This window comes from Podarcis liolepis (genome assembly GCF_965112155.1).
Source record: "Podarcis liolepis genome assembly, chromosome: 3".
NCBI lineage: Eukaryota > Metazoa > Chordata > Lepidosauria > Squamata > Lacertidae > Podarcis > Podarcis liolepis.
Window position 1 is genome coordinate 103,463,701 of NC_139557.1, and position 13,176 is coordinate 103,476,876.

Consider the following 13,176-nt stretch of genomic DNA (forward strand, 5'->3'; position numbering starts at 1 on the left):
GACCTCGCTATAGGCCTAGTCATGTGAGATAAATAGCTGCATCATCTGAAAATGAGACGAACAAATTGACTTGTAAGATATCGCAGCCGCATCGTAGCTCCGGAATGCCACTTCCCGATTTGTTGGGTGGCGGGGGAGGGGGAGAGACCAAACAGCCATTTGTGTGCTCCACTCCTGCGTACGTTTTTAAAATATGGCCCCTCTCCTAATATCGACAAAGTGTAATGGCAATATCACACAACTCGCCTAACGCCGTAATGCAGGAAATGGGAATTTCTCATTACGTGGCGTGTTTGCAGCAATCGGCTTCCTGCACAGTTGCTTTCAGGTTGGGATTTGTTTGCAGGATTACAAACTTGTTAGCTAGGGTAGAAAGAATACAGGTTGTTGTTGTTTCTAAACAACCCTCATATAGCTGCAAATTATAATATATACGTACAGTATATGAATGCGTATATAACAGAAATCTAGCTTGAGTTTATATGTAGGAAGCTGGTCTGCACTGTTATATGAGTTATACATAAAGGTAAAGGGACCCCTGACCATTAAGTCCAGTCATGACCGACTCTGGGGTTGCGGCGCTCATCTCGCTTTATTGGCCGAGGGAGCCAGGCTACAGCTTCTGGGTCATGTGGCCAGCATGATTAAGCCGCTACCGGCAAACCAGAGCAGCGCACGGAAACGCTGTTTACCTTCCCGCCGGAACGGTACCTATTTATCTACTTGCACTTTGACATGCTTTCGAACTGCTAGGTTGGCAGGAGCAGGGACTGAGCAACTGGAGCTCACCCCGTTGTGAGGATTCGAACCGCCGACCTTCTGATCGGCAAGTCCTGGGCTCTGTGGTTTAACCCACAGCGCCACCCACGTCCATGAGTTATACATACTCAACTATTATATGAGTCTGCACTGTGTGTGTGTGTGTAGGTTGTTTCATGTTGGCATGGGTAGCTCACAGGAGAACGTATCTAGGAATACAGAAAGACCAAGGGAGGAATTCAGTGTCACACCAAGGCGATCATTCCATCTGGACATGCATTTTGGCTTACCAGACAGAACAATCTCCCCTCTCCTCTCCCCCATATGCTGTTCTGGGGGTTCTCCTAACCCCACCTTCTAGAGCCAACTTCAGGGGCACATGAGGTGATCAGTCACTATCTTTTACCATATTCCCTAATGAGCATATCCTAAAAGAAAATAATAATAATAATAATAATAATAATAATAATAATAATAATAATAACAGATCGTGGGAAGGTGCCTCATACCATGGGAGCCCATTGGTCCATTCATCTTTGTGTTGTCTACACTGACTGCTTTTAATGTGTTTTAAATGTATGATGTGGAATGTGACCAGAATTAGGCTGCCTAATGTCACCCATGGAACATCATGCTATGTACAGGAATTTTAATCCTGCTCTCCATTCTCAAACGCCAACACTCTGCCAATACTCCAACCACTTGGCTACACTCTAACTCCCTCTTCCTTTCTATTCACCCATCCACCATGTTTTTAAGTTTCTCTCTCTCTCATTGGCCAGTGTAAGAACAGAATGCTGGACTAGATTAGCTTTTCCTCTGATCCATCAGGACTGATCCTGATATCCCCTCATTTCCAGCAACAAAATACATTCAGGGTAGCCCCTTGTCTAGAAGACCAGAAACCCTCACAGAGATACACAATTGTCTGTTGCAGAGTCCTCCTGGTATTCTCGCCCCTCTGGGCAAACATCATGAAAGAGAGAGACTACCTTCAGGTGATCAATAGCTATTGGAACAAACCTCAGTGACCATATGGCCCCACTACGTATTCATGTTTGCAACCTTAGGCCCATACTACTGGTGTTTTTGGTTGAACGGTCACAGGGTGCAAAGTTGGAGAGTGGGCACAACTGTGTGCTGCCCAATCGGGGCAAGGTTTAGTTAAAGATTTGCACAGTCCAAAACTGCAACCTCTGATTATCCTGATGCTCCCTTGTGACTGAAGGGACCAATGTATTAAAAAAAACCCACCAACCCAATATAAGTGTGGTCTCCATCTGTATTATGTAACTATCTTATATATGTTTTTATTATCTTGTAAATCACTTCAGGGTGCCTAGTGGGAAGCAATTAATAAATGAAATTCTTCTTCATCATCAACATCCCTAAGTTTAGAGATGTTTTCCAAATCACTTCTGCTGATAAAGTGTGTATCTCATGTGATCACTGTAAACTATTGTATACAGTGGTATCTAGGGTTACAGATGCTTCAGGTTACAGACACTTTAGGTTACAAGGCTCCACTAACCCAGAAATAGTACCTCAGGTTAAGAACTTTGCTTCAGGATGAGAACAGAAATTGTGCTCCGATGGCGTGGCAGCAGCAGGAGGCCCCAATAAGCCAAAGTGTTGCCTCAGGTTAAGAACAATTTCAGGTTAAGAATGGACCTCCAGAACGAATTAAGTTCTTAACCCGAGGTACCAATGTATTGGCTTGGTTGTGTGAAATGGCTATCAGATATCAGTCACCATAGATTGCAGTAGTGGGATAACTGGCATTGGGGGGCAACATATTAAACAATAAACTCATCACCTGATAATGCCCATGTCTAATAACTATGAATTATCTCTTCATACACATACATTATAATGTCTACTTGGTGCTTCAGAACGCCCCCTCCCCTGTCCTTTGGCTCCTCTTTCCAATTCTCCTCTTGTAGAATTTTACATCTAGTTTACCTCCCTTGTTCACTGCATGACATAAATGCAAGATGTAACTAAAGCAGTCCTGGCAGGTGACCATCCCCCTTCTATTTAAAACCCTCCAGTGCAGGAGTGCTTTGCAACCTGCTCTGCTGTCCACCAGAAGTTTTTGCTAATGCTTTTAGCCAAAATCTGCTTCCTTGCTACTCTTACCCATTATTTCCAGCCCTGGAAGAACACACAAAGTTGTGTGTGCACCATGCATTTAAATCATGTGACTTCCCCCAAAGAATCCTGGGAATTGTGGTTTGTTAAAGGTCCTGGGAATTGTATCTCTGTTGCAGAGTTAACTATAGTTGCCAGGGTTCTTTGGAGAAGTGTGCTTTTAATGTGCTGGTGCGCACACAGTCTATGTTCTATGTGGCAGCCCTTCTGATGTTTGAAGGCTACTGTTGTGTTTCTCCTTAATCTTCTTTTCTCCATCTCTTTCAACCATTCATAATAGGACTTGCTTTCCAGGCTCATCCTCACCCTCTAGGCAGGTGCTGATTTTCTCCTGCATCCTGAGTGTTTGGTGAGGTGGCTGCAAATCTTCTTCATCTCTCCCCCTCCCCAATTGTTGTGTATTATTCGGGATTATGCATATTACGACAGACTTCCTAAGGACTCTGGGCTGTTGTTTTTTCTCCCCCTAAAACGTCTTCTCATTTGAAGAATGAGTGTGCTACCTACCCTCCTTACCATTTCCTTCCAGAATACATTTAAATGAAAATGGTAAATGAGATATTTGTTTGCAGCTGCAACGACTTCGTGCTGCTTGTTCCATTTCTGAGAGAGCGGTGTTATGAGCATCTAACATGGGAACAAAAGTATGATTTTAATATAACAAAAAGGGGGTGTTTTTGTTTATTCCCTGCTGATCTGTAATCAAGTGCACTAAGTATATGTGTGTGTGCTTGGTCTTAAACCTCCTGTGACGTCTACTGTGGTTTCGATTGTGAATCAAACATAAAGCCGTCAAGTCTCTCTCTCTCTCTTTACTTTCTGCACAAGTATGGTTCTACTTTGAGTATATATAATGCATTTAAAACAAAGTGAGACCCAGTGCATGCTTCACTTTTGAAGAAGAGCAAGTTCATTTTGTTGGTACGATTCATTGGGACTTTATGAAAGAGTGTCAACAGAATAGATTTGCACAATGGCAATATAGATTTCTGAAACGAGCCAGAAAAATAATGGAGTCCATACATTGCCATTGTTGGTTTGTTTTTGCTTTCAGCTGGTAAAAGTTGGCATGAAATAGCTTACCTGAACTGGCCTCTGGTTGCAGACAGGATCCATTCCTGAGCCCCGTTCACAACCTGAAAGGAATGCAACCCACGTCTGCGCACGCGTGGGTTGTGATTCGTCGCTTCTGCGCATGCGCGTTACATCATTTTGCTCGTCTGCGCATGCGCGAGCGGCGAAACCCGGAAATAACCCTTTCCGGTACTTCCGGGTTGCCACAGGATGCAACCTGAAAAGACGTAACCTGAACTGAACATAACAAGAGATATGACTGTATCTTTAGGCAGACTGAGGTGGCTGTCTCAGGCAATTGTTGTGTGGTGTCATGAAAGGACAGCACATCACTGTTTCTTTATCATTGTATTGCCAAAATAACTTAGCTAGTTTTAGATGCCATCTAGCATCTTGTTCTCACACTGATCGACTAGAGGTCTGTGAGAGGCCCACAGCACCAGCAGATCCCTTCTGTCTTTATGATACCGGTTTAAACAGAAAATAAATAAATGCAAATAAGCATTTGCAAATAGGTTTTTGTCTGCCACATCTCGCGAGTTTGCTTTGGCATTCCTAAGCCATGTTCTGCTCCCATATTCTCCCCCACACTTGCTATTTCTAATTTACATATCCCTTTTATAGAGCTTACCACTTGCTCTTTGGTGTATTAATTTAAACTTGGTGATTTGTTTTTCTGCTCAGGAAGCAGCAGACTCCAGGATAGTGACATATTCTGGCAGCCACAAGGAGCGATTACTTTCCAGTTTGGCTAATGATATAATCCACCGTGGTTGCAAAGTCTTGCTTTTCTCTTTAGATGACATTTTTCCGCAAGCTACACGTGTTGTATTTATAAGTGGCACTTAGGAAGATGCGTTCTGTAATCTCCTACTTATGCCTGACACTCTACGCATGTGTTTATCTACAAGGAGTGATGACATTGCTTGTTAATTCCACCCCCTGCTCCACAGCATCATAATATTGGAGGTGGTGGTTGGGGAGGAGGGGAAGAGTGTCAGAGATGCATTTCAGCTGCCAAAGAGTAATCTATTGACATTGGTCATGGGTACTTTATAAGGCACCTATTTGGAAAGTCATTTGCTACCAAATGTGGAGAAACCATGGCTCACTTATTGTGCATGCAGAAGGCCCCAGGTTCATCCACCTGTTTAAAACATCAGGTAACAGGTAGACAGGTTCAAAGACCTCAGCTGCTGGTCAGAGACCACATTCACACCATACGTTTAAAGCACTATGTTACACTTTAAACAGACTTGGCTTCACCCAAAGGATTCTGGGAGCTGTAGTTTGCTAAGGATACCAAGAGTTGTTAGGAGACTCCCTATTTCCCTCAAGGAGCTGCAGTTCCCAGAATTCCCTGGGTTATATGGCTTTAGTATATTCCCTGAAGTTATATGGCTTTAGTAGAAATGTTATAAGGAACTAGGTATAAAATTAATAGAGTATTAAAGGAAAAAATAAGGTTAGAATGTGTTAAGATAATTATAGGATAGAAAACAGAGGAAGATGGAAAGGAATTGCTGAAACAATTAACAGAAGTGGAATACAAAAAGGGAGGTGTGAGGAGGTCGTTGAAATAAGTGAATGAAAGATAAGATATTGAAATTGTTTGATGTTGATTTGATGTTGTTCGATGTTGTTTTTTGTTTTGTTTTGTTAGTTTAATGTGTTAAGTGTTATGTAGTGTTTTGGTATTGTATTGTTTTTTTTCCCTTTTTTGTGGTGTTTAAATTGTTGGAAAAGTAATAAATATTATTTAAAAAAAAAAAACAACAGAATTCCCTGTGGAGAAGGATGATTATTAAACAACTTGGGAAATTGTAGTTCTGTAAGGGGAGTAGGGGTCTTTGACAACCAGTGCCATTTTTCTAGAGAAAGAGGTGCCAGAGCTCTCCATGAACACCTCCCTTGTTCGCTTAGAATAGCAATGGCGCCCACCTGAGAGGTGCTGGAACTCAGTTCCGGTGAGTTCCGGCTGAAAAAAAGCCCTGTCGACAACATTAACAAACTGTAGCTCCCAGAATTCTTGGAGTTGGGGGGGCGTTTACAGTGGTATTATAGTGCTTTAAATGCATGGTGTTCTGGTATAGCGCCATTTCCCATGCTCCTAAATCATTTCTGTGGACAGCTATTCATATATCGCAGATGGAGAACGAAGTCCTTTGAAATGCCCCTTCATAAAAATCAGTTGCTGGTGATGGCCAAAAATAAAGCCTCTCCCTTATTTTTTTGACATTTGTGAATGAGATATTTATACTGTTCATTTTCTCAAGTTGAAACTGGCTGTGTAAGTGGCATGATCAAAATAGGGGTTTCCCCCCCTTGGCTACTGGAAGAATGCGAATAAATACTGATTTACCTGAATGCCACCCACATGCCACTGTGAACTTATGTAACCAAGTTTTTCTTTATTAACTCTCCAAGGACACAATAGCCATGCACCGAAGATCCTCAGCAAGAGCTCACACTGCCCATGTAAGTGTATTTTTTATTTTAAAAAGGGGGGGAAGGAATCAAGCTCTTACCTTTCAAATTACATTCATAAAGCATTATTCAAATACGTGTAAGGCTGACTACTAAAGAAAGCACAATGACTGTCTACAATGCACTAATTTTATTCCACTTTGACTTTGAAAATATAATCGGTACTTACAAAAATTGTAAATACTACGGAATCATGCTAGAGGGATTATTCTAAAGTGGAAGTGCTAATATAGCAAGCAAAATAGCTCTTTCTAGTCTTAACTGGCTCCATTATCAGCAAAGATAACATCTGGCAACAACATTGCAAGAAGCACAATGTGTGTGTGTGTGTGTGTGTGTGTGTGTGTGTACACACACATAACTATCTGGGATTTATGGTGACATGTACATTTTAGTTTGAAATGAACTTCATCTTGAACTCCACATGAGATGGAACAGGTAGCAGTTATTCCTTGTGACCCCTTGCTCAGCCACCCCAATTAAAACAGCAGCTTAGCCAAATGAATGTCTGTCTACTACCAGCGATTTAGTGGAAGTGGAATGCAAGGGAGTGCTGCTCCGAGACTATTTTCAGAGCGGGGGTGATGGCCTCATGTGCCAAAATGCCAGGGTTATTGATGGATCTTCCTTGCTCTGGCAGATGAATGCAGTGCTAATGAGCCTTCCAAGTTCTCTCTTGCTTCTGATAGCTTAGCACAGTGGAAAATCCAAAAAGCAGGTTGCATACTTAGTCCCCTTTTTTTGATGGAGTTCTTACTTCATCCCCGTGGTTTTATTGCAAAAAGATGGCAGTCTGAAATGATCTGAAGAGAAACCAGGCAACCTATTTGCAGTGATTTGACTCTCAAAATGCTGATCAGTCACAGCAGGCTAACCACTACACCACCCTTTCCCAGCTCCCAGCTCACTGTTCCATGATTTTCTGCTGATCTTAATATATTGGGTATTATGCTATGTATTGATGCCCTATCGCTCTCTCTGTGTGTGAGAGTACATAATAAACCAAGCTGCCTATATTTTTGGACTCTCCTTGTGGGCGTAGCTATGATGGCTGTCATGATGGGCTCCTGCACTTTGCAATTTACCACTGCACCACTGTCTACAGTGGCATTCTCCTTGCACCGTGCCACATGGAGAATGCCCATAGCTGACTGGAAGAGCATTTTCTTTGTGTGCAGAAGGTTCCACGTTCAATCCCTGGCATCCCTAGATAGGACTGAGGGACAGAAGTCCTGGAGAGTCCAAAAATGTTTAGTTTGGAATTGTTTAATTGGCTCTTTTGGTTGTATTAAGATTTGGCATGGTTTGGTATTGTATTAATGTGGGTTGTTATTAATGAAACATTTAAAAAGGTGGAGGTAAAACATTAATAAAAAGTAATTTTAAAAAAGGAATCCTGCCTGTTAGTGGAGCTAGATAATACTGAGTTAGATGGCCAAGGCACTGTGCACTGCAGTATCAATCCAACCAAGTTATTTAAGTAGACTAAGAAACGTATATGGGACGCGGGTGGCGCTGTGGGTTAAACCACAGAGCCTAGGACTTGCCGATCAGAAGGTCGGCGGTTTGAATCCCTGCGATGGGGTGAGCTCCCGTTACTCGGTCCCTGCTCCTGCCAACCTAGCAGTTCTAAAGCACATCAAAGTGCAAGTAGATAAATAGGTACTACTCCGGCGGGAAGGTAAATGGTGTTTCCGTGCGCTGCTCGGGTTTGCCAGAAGCGGCTTAGTCATGCTGGCCACATGACCCGGAAGCTGTACGCTGGCTCCCTCGGCCAATAAAGCGAGATGAGCGCCGCAACCCCAGAGTCAGGCACGACTGGACCTAATGGTCAGGAGTCCCTTTACCTTTAATTTTTAAAAAAGGAATCCTGCCCATTAGTGGAGCTAGATAATACTGAGTTGGATGGCCAAGGCACTGTTCACTGCAGTAACAATCCAACCAAGTTATTTAATTAGACTAAGAAACACATCCTCATGTATTCAAGAATTTGCATATTGAAGAATTTGCACTCTGTCAAATGAGCAGACCAGCATACTATAGCACTGTGTTGTTTATTACTGCATGCCAGGCAGTTTGCATCCTTAACAAAGAGAACATACCTGCATGCTACAGCATTCCATTGTTTCTTACTGTGTCCTGGAAAGACTCACAACAGGATAGTGCTGCTCCTGACTACATTCCAGAGTCCATACTAGGCCAAAGCAGACAGAGATGTCTACCACAGCACTCTTAACGCTTCTTGCTACATGCCTAGCCAACTGAACACACCTCTCTGCCGCAGCGTCCTGTTGTTCCTTGCTGCGTTCCAGTATACCCTAAATGAAAATACCCCGAAGTGCCACGACACCGTATTGTTTCTCGCTGCATTCCAGACAGAGCTCAATCATTCTTGATGCATTATGTATTTACAACATTATATATAAGTGCCTGTTATAAACAAACTGCTATATTAACAGGCACAGCTTATAAAGTATCATTATAAAGTAATCATTCAATCAATCACTCCACTCAGAACTATCCGGGGGAGGCTGGGTGTTCGTCAAATGAAAGGCAAATGTCTGATTTGCATTCACTTTTCTAGAATGTGCCATAGAGTTGAGTTTTGCAGCGCTCTGTATCCTGAATACCAAGTGCATACCTTTTTTTATTTTCTCCAGAGACTTCACTTGGAGGCAAATGGTGAGTCAGGATATTCCTTGGGAGCAAGTGGGATTTGCAAGAAATAAGAAGACCTCCCCTGGACTGGACCAAATGCCATACAATCCAGCATTCTGTTTTAAACATGATCAAGCTGGACGCCTCTGAAAGCAGGACCTGAAGGAAACTTTCCCTCCCTTGTTCTTTGTCACCAGCATATGTTCTTCAGAAGTACACAGAACTTTGAACTTGGCAGTTCCATTTGGTTATCATGGCTGGTACCCATTGCTGCTCCCTCTTTTTTTAAAAAAATAATAATCAGTGACCATAAGCAGATCTTGTGGTACTGAACAGATTTTTTAAAAAATCGAATACAGAAATAGTGTGTGGCATAGCACACAGGAAGAGGCATTAAACCCTTTCTCCCTTGCACCACAATGGATCTTCTTCCCCACAAACTGACTTTTGCTCCAACGGAAGAATTACCATTTATCCTGATAGAGGAGCACCCATACTAATTGCATTTTTTTAAAGCCAGTTGTGTTCAATGCCTTTGTGCATAAGAACTAACAGCCTGAAGAACAGTCTTCATTGAGAAGTGGTGGACTCTCCTTCACTGGAAGTATTTAAGCAGAAGTTGAGTGAGCATATGCCTGGGCTGCTGTCATTGTCTCCTGCACATAGCTGTCAACATTTCACTTTTTTAAAAAAAGGGAAATTCCCTTATTCCGAATAGGATTCCTCACAAGAAAAGGGAAAAGTTGACAGCTATGCTGCTGCATGGGGCAGGAGGTTGAACTATAAGGTTTCCAAGGCCCTTTCCAAACGTCTGATTCTGCAACTTTATCATGCAACCACCACATGGGGGAAATGGTTGTGTAAATTTCACCTTTGTGTCTGACAAAGCCAAGATTCAGGCCGAGCAGATTATACTGAGTAATAGTTATGACAATTCATGTCATGTCGTGTGCTCAAATAACAGAGAAACTGTTGCAGTAAACCCTTCCATAGTTATACTGGGCTAGAAAGTACACGTCCCAAGTCTGTTTAGGTGCAGAGTCAGCATAGTGTCGGCGTATCTTCAAGTCTCGGTCTCCGAAAAAGCTTATCAGTTTGGAGATGCTGCTGTCCAGGTTGTGGTGAAGGTGATGTATCAAATCTTGATTGAGACGACACCATGTCAGCTTGGTGAAATGATGATGAAGCGAAAACATGACCATTTCTCCCTGTATTAAATTTCTGTAGAGATGCAGTTATATAGATACAAAGGCATATTCATATGGAACAAAAAAAGGTGGGGAGGTGTACAGCTAAATGTTCTTATGGTTAGATCAAATCTATATGTGAAATTCAGCCTCCGACTCACTGTGTCTACTCTGACATAGACCCTGGTCTATGGTGCATCTGCCTTTCCATAGATATTGCCAAAGCACACAGCGATTCCATTAGGTCACGGAACAGTTTTCTCTCAAGCTGACCTTTCACTTTTCTCAGAAAAGCAGTGTTGCTTTTCAACATGGAGCTGCTGAAACCTTTCCCCTTGGTAGTTAGGATATTTATGAACATTCCATGTATTGCAGCAGCTTAGCAAATATCTTACACCTGAAAAGCAATGTGCAACCATATTTCAGCTTGGTGCAGGGATTGCAAATTTTATGTTCTGCTGAAATTGTTAGACTATGACTCCCATCATCCCTGACCATTGGCCATCCTGACTAGGGTTGATGGGAGTCCAGCAACATCTGGAGAGACAACCCATTGACTACTCCTGGCTTAATAGATGACATTAACAGTCTCTCTCTTCTGTGTAAGCTCTCTCCATATGTGTCTATGTGGAACATCATGGTGGCCTTACATGGACCCTCCTCACAATATGAGGTGCAAAAGGTAGTTTCAGGATGAGGGCCTTCAGTGGCAGCAGCATAATTGTGGAATGCTTTCCTCTGAGAGGCTCACCTGGAACCTACCTTGATGTCATTTTAGTGCCAAGCAAATATATTTTGATTTCCCCAGGTCTTTCAATCTGTTGTAGCCTGATTTAAAAAAAGAAAAATCTACCAAGTGATTTCATGCTGCTGCTTGTTTTGCCAGATCTAGTATGTAAACATATTCATCAGTATTTGCTTGATTAAAGCTGTTGTATTCCAAGGGAAGCTCCTAGGAGAATGATTTTGTGTTTGTGTGTGTGTGGAAAGACAGCATACAAATAAAATGACAATGAAGATCATAGAATCATAGAATCATAGAGTTGGAAGAGACCACAAAGGCCATCGAGTCCAACCCCCTGCCAAGCAGAAAACACCATCAGAGCACTCCTGACATATGGTTGTCAAGCCTCTGCTTAAAGACCTCCAGAGAAGGAGACTCCACCACACTCCTTGGCAGCAAATTCCACTGTCGAACAGCTCTTACTGTCAGGAAGTTCTTCCTAATGTTTAGGTGGAATCTTCTTTCTTGTAGTTTGAATCCATTGCTCCGTGTCCGCTTCTCTGGAGCAGCAGAAAACAACCTTTCTCCCTCCTCTATGTGACATCCTTTTATATATTTGAACATGGCTATCATATCACCCCTTAACCTCCTCTGATGATGATGATGAATTGCCCATGTAATTCAACCAGGGAAAGTGTGGAAGAGACCTTATGTCACCATGAGATAGCAAAATCCGGTATTATGCAACTCTATTCTTAGCCCCAAGTTACTTAAAACTAAACTTCACTGAGTTCAACCAGAGCCTTCCAGAGAGTTAACAAATACATTTTCAGTACCAAATAGACTATATTGATTTAAAGTTATTGCTAGTTTATCTTCCATTACACATCCGTAGGATATTTGTTAGTTTTACTAACTCTGCCACATACAAGATTCTAAATTCCAGTGGTAATTTGTTGGGTTGCAAGATTTAATTAGTAGATAAATCAAGCAAAATGACTCAAAAAGGAACATGTGTTAAGATTTTTCTAGTATTCAGATTTATTTAAATATAATCAATTAATCAATTAAAAGACAGGTGATTAATGAATGAACAAAATCTAATCAACTGACAGCCTCAGTAATTTGGGGACATTTTGTCTGGAGGTTATCTCTAACAGTGCAGCAGTCAATATATTCATGATTAATTCTACCTCTTCAGTCTCAACTGAGGAAGTAGACCTTTACGAGGCCATGTTAACAGTGGTTACCTAAGCAACAAAAAGCCACAGTCACAAAATTTTAATCTAATTCCTCAAATAGAGGGGTGTCTATGTTACAGCTCCATCTGAAGCACCATTATTTTTGTAAATGGTGTCCATGGCACTAGGAATAGGCATTAATGATTGGCTGGGATGCTGTTTCGGAAATTTAGCACAGCCTGGGAGCTCAGAGTGCTCAACACTTTCCAACAGCAGTTAATCAAGCACTGGCATCAATTCCTCTACTAAAGAGGAATGACAATAGCTTTCAACTGCTCCTAGTTATCAGAAGCATCCTAATAAAAGCCGTGTGCCGTTCCATCGCACTCTCCTGTCATTCACAAGTGCCATCTAGAAGCAGAAGCCAGGATTGGGCTATGTAGATAAGAACATATTTAATTCTCTGTGGGTGGGACTCCAGGATAAGGGAGGAAGTGTGCCTTCCCTATGTCCTTTGGTGTCACTGTGGACATAAGCAAATGGTTGCCACTCACAGCAGTATGCAAAAGTGAAGCATTGCACTCCAAGACACTGTTCCTGTCCAGGCAAAACCTGCCTCCAGCTTCTGACCAGTGTTGGCTCTGGGTTTGGGGGGCATTTGGGCAAGAAACCTTCGAGGGCCTCTTGTCCCTGAGTAGCCCACTTCCTCTTCAACAGTTTTGCTACTCCCTAGTCATTTGTCCTGTCCCTCTGAGCCAAATCTGCACCACCACACAAAGGGAGTGGTCAAGATAAGCAAAGGCAATTGCCACTTACCTAGAAGAACAAATCTTGCTGAGGAAGGATCAGCATGGCTTCCACAAACATATTTTTTTAGAAATAACTAATATTTTAATAGATATTTGAGTGTTTCAGTAAGCATGTGGACAGGGGTGATCCAATAGACGTTGTGTAC

The 13,176-nt window shown here is 42.2% G+C and overlaps 1 long non-coding RNA gene across 4 annotated transcripts in view; it reads left to right on the forward strand.

Annotated features, from left to right (window-relative positions):
* LOC310702909 overlaps positions 1-11,264 on the forward strand; it is a 50,977-nt gene extending 39,713 nt beyond the window's left edge. For all 4 annotated transcript variants that reach the window (XR_014523776.1, XR_014523777.1, XR_014523778.1 and 1 more), the window contains 2 exons: positions 6,412-6,462; positions 9,132-11,264. This is a non-coding gene — a long non-coding RNA (uncharacterized lncRNA). The remainder of the gene's footprint in view (positions 1-6,411; positions 6,463-9,131) is intronic.
* Positions 11,265-13,176: the final 1,912 nt, after the last annotated feature.